This window comes from Amblyomma americanum, chromosome 3, assembly GCF_052857255.1.
Source record: "Amblyomma americanum isolate KBUSLIRL-KWMA chromosome 3, ASM5285725v1, whole genome shotgun sequence".
NCBI lineage: Eukaryota > Metazoa > Arthropoda > Arachnida > Ixodida > Ixodidae > Amblyomma > Amblyomma americanum.
The window spans coordinates 194,833,848-194,837,775 of NC_135499.1; the positions used below are offsets into that span (position 1 = coordinate 194,833,848).

General features: G+C 44.1%; 1 non-coding gene across 1 annotated transcript; it reads right to left on the reverse strand.

Annotated features, from left to right (window-relative positions):
• Positions 1–1,467: 1,467 nt before the first annotated feature.
• Positions 1,468–1,540, reverse strand: TRNAR-UCG (transfer RNA arginine (anticodon UCG)). Its single transcript has one exon. It is a non-coding gene; the product is annotated as a tRNA-Arg (tRNA).
• Positions 1,541–3,928: the final 2,388 nt, after the last annotated feature.

Genomic DNA, 3,928 nt, shown 5'->3' on the forward strand with positions numbered 1-3,928 from the left:
TACAAAATTTCGGTAAATCGTTCTTTTGTGTCTACACGGTATCAGTAAATTATTGTATGTACTAACCTCGTTAACGGTGAACCTTTAACTCCTGCGACGGGAGGTGGATAGACCTGTTGACAATAACTCGACACGCCAGCTTAGTAACGTACCAGACCTATTATCAGTCCACTTCGGATGCGCTTCGCAATCTACGGCCACCTCGCTGCTACATGTTTACTGTGTTTTCATCGACTGGCTTCTGCTAACCGCGAACGTACGTTGCTATTGAAAACCTAATGTTGGATAAATTAATAGCCAAAAAAACTCGACATGTGAAAACTGAAGCAATTCATTCGTTAAATTCGTCGTTAAAACTGCATGTTCCTGCACCTCGAGGGAGGAGGGACGGGCGACGGGAACAGAGGGGAGGCTGACTCGCGTTCTGGCTGTTCTCGGGCGAGGGAAAGGGAGAACAGGCTTTGTTCTGTCTGTGAAGGACACGATTAACCTCAGTAGACTTCAGTACGGTCAACCCCAGCTACACTCCTTTTGTTGTTTCATCTACTGTCGTTTTTTTTTTCCATCAGGCCTCCTGGCTACACGCTGTTTTCAACATCTACTTTATTTATAAAATTACCCTTACACAAAATTTTAGCCATGCACCGCAGTTGCTTGTGTTTAATAAAGGAAACTTGCTTAAAAGAAAAACGACCTTACTATACTTTTGTAAAAAACAGTTATAAATTAAACATCACAACGCATCCTTCTTTCTTTTTTGCTGAAAACGAGCGCTAGGCAAGGAAGGGGCGATAAGTTATTCATCATTAAAGAGCACAAACGAGACGACGGCCGAAGAAGAAGACATCTCGGGAGTTTGTATTGGTTTATTCTTAGTCTGTTGTCGTATTCACTGGTTCCCCCAACTTATAAACTGAAGGCTTGACCTTGGCTGAGCCTTGAAGGTCATGGGAAGTACACGGCGATCTCAGCCCGTTACCTCTAGTAGTGAAGCCACCGCTTCAAAAAGTAGCCGTAATCGATGATTTGACGGCGTATGATCTGCTCAGGAATCGTAGATCATTAAGTTCATTGGTCATTGACCGTGTTCAAAAAAGAAATTACTTTTAGTGAGCGCTACAGCTCTCTTGTTGACACTGGTTAACACTGGTTTCAGTCGGTTACCGAAAAAATAACCGCTAGAACTTCAACACGAATCGCATTCCGCCATCCTCGGAGCTTCAACTGTGCTGAATAGAGAATATTACGCATGCAAATGAGCTATGTCGTCCGCTGGGTCATATCTGCAATTATTGCAGTCATCATCGTAATCATTATCCGTAATCTGAACTTGTAGCAGAAGTTAAATTTGAATAAAACAAGGTCATCGCACGTCCTTTACCTTCTGTTTATTGCACGAAACGTGTTGCTCACTCGAAGCATTGCTTTAAAACAAGAACGGTTGGAAAAAAAAAAAAACAGCCAGTTCGTCCGCGACAGGACTCGAACCTGCAATCTTCTGATCCGAAGTCAGACGCCTTATCCATTAGGCCACGCGGACGAGATGTCATTTCTGGCACTGAGGCAAGGATAGTACCTGGAATGAGACAGCGCTCGTTACACTGAGTGGCAGACAGGTGTGCCTCAATGTGTCGCATTATTAGGGTTGCGTAGCCATCTCGTTGCTTAAAAAAAGAAAAAAAAACACGCCGAAATGTTTCCGAGTGTATATTATTGTTTCCCGTGTTAAAAGAACGTTTTTTTTTTTTGCTGTATTGTGTTTCTCAAGTACCGCAACCTACTTTTGCAGAAAGGTTGAACCTGAATTACTCATCTGAGACGGAACACCCTCCCGCCAGTGTGGATATTTATTTTTGTCTAAAACCATGAATTTATCGAAAAGTTGGCTTTTCCGCAATGCACAGATGCTTTTCAACCACGGGATCGCGTTTGGCCAATTGTGGAGCGAGTGATGCGGAGAAAACAAACACGCTACTCTAGGCACTTATACAGTGTCTCAATGGCGACCAAGAGGATACTCAACATGTGGTGGAGCGCACGGTGAAACTTTAACAACCTGCAGTCTCGGCCACAAAGGAAGGAAACGACCACTTATAGACTTGGGCTTGTTGGTTCATATTTCCGAATTATAGCGCATCACAAGACAAGGCCGGAGAACAAGAATGGACACACGCAGTGCTATGAAGGCTTGCCATGAAGGCATCAAAGTAGCTGAAGTGGGAAGCGAAACAAATATGCGACAAGCTTAACCTCCTTGCACTCTCGAAGAGCATTTCTAACTCGAAATAAGACCTCCTAACTGTATTTTGCAGCGCGAAACGCTGAGAAACCTTTTAGGACTATTATTTCCGAACAAGGCATGCGGCAAAGTCAGTTGTTACTATATTTGCAAAGTGCAATATGCTTAAAGAGACTACCCAGTCAGGTTCTTGATTATGTGCAGTCCGGAAACAGTGATAACCTACACGGGTCGACATCAAAGAGCTGTATTATCCACTGCCTCATGATATGTTAATAAGCTGTGTGTAAGAATGCACTGACTTGTTTGGAAGCGTGGCTTTTCAAAACTCAGCAGGAATTAGAGCCAGTAGCTTTTTAGAGCGTTTATCATTTTGCCTGAGGTCCACCTATGTCTTGTGGAATGATAAACCCTACCTTCAAAAGGAGAGAACATTTACTGGCTTCTGTATAACTCCTATGCTAAGTGACCTCTGTTTAGCCAAGCTTGACAAGTCCGTAAAAGAAAAATGAGAGAATATGCAGGTAGCTAAACTTTCAGATACGCTGACGACTTCCTGATCGTCCAAAGTGAAATTTCAGGGGTCACTCGGGCTACATTTTTGGAAATGATCAGGGCCAAATTTGGAGGTGCCATCGTGTCAGGCAAGCCCAGTTATGGTTGGACATCGATTTTGGTTCAAATCGGCCAAGGCTTTCGGTGGTGGCCTTGACCAAATTCTTGCCGCTTGCTGTCACAGTTGCTATGACAACGAGCGATGCACAAGCAAGATTTCGGATAGAATCCAAGATGGCGGCCTCCATAGCAACGATAGTGGTTACCTAAAGCATAGTGGTTACCTAAAGGTACAGTGTTCTAGAAGGGGATAGTGCGCTTACATGGTGGCGGCGCTTGATGCACTTCGTGTCGCCGCCGACAGGTGGCGCGGTTCGCAGCGTCACCTGAAACTCGCTGCCATGTCGGAGTAGAACGGGTACCGCGCATTGCTGCAGTTTCCGAAAGAAATGCAACACTCACGATATGCAATGCGCGGTACTTGTTCTGGTGCATCTCATCAGTGTACAGAGAAAAAAAATTACCGCCGCTGTGGCTGATCTACGGAGCGTAGGCGATGTCTTGTACCGGAAGCGCGGATGAACGCGCCTGGCTATTAACGCATATACAGGGCGCGAAGCAACGGACGATCCTCTTTTATTTCCTGCTATTAAAATGTGCAATGCGGTTTCGCTAAAGCAGCAGTCATATTGGACAGAATTTTAGCATTGCCTTTTTTTTTTCGTAATCGCTGGCCTGCAGCGGGAATGCGCGCTACAAAGCAAATTTTTTTCCACGACACTTAACATTAGATAATCGCTGCTTCGAGAGTTAAGCTCATGATTTATATGATGACATCGTTCTCACTGTTAACACGACACAGCATATAGAAAGGAAAGATAAAATCCAGGCACATTTATGCAATGTTTATTTACAAAGAAACGAGGAAGGAATGTGGACCAGAAAAATAAGGCTCAAGAGGGCTGAACGTTTATAAGTGGAGATGTTTACAAATCGATATAAACATGCACCTGCAGACTCGCCTCAGGAAGTTTTCGCGATCTTCCTGTGCATGACTGTTTTCCTTCTCTCATGTTTTTCCGAGTCAATGCCCTTTGTAAAAAAATGAAGCCGCGTTGTAATATAAAAGCTTAT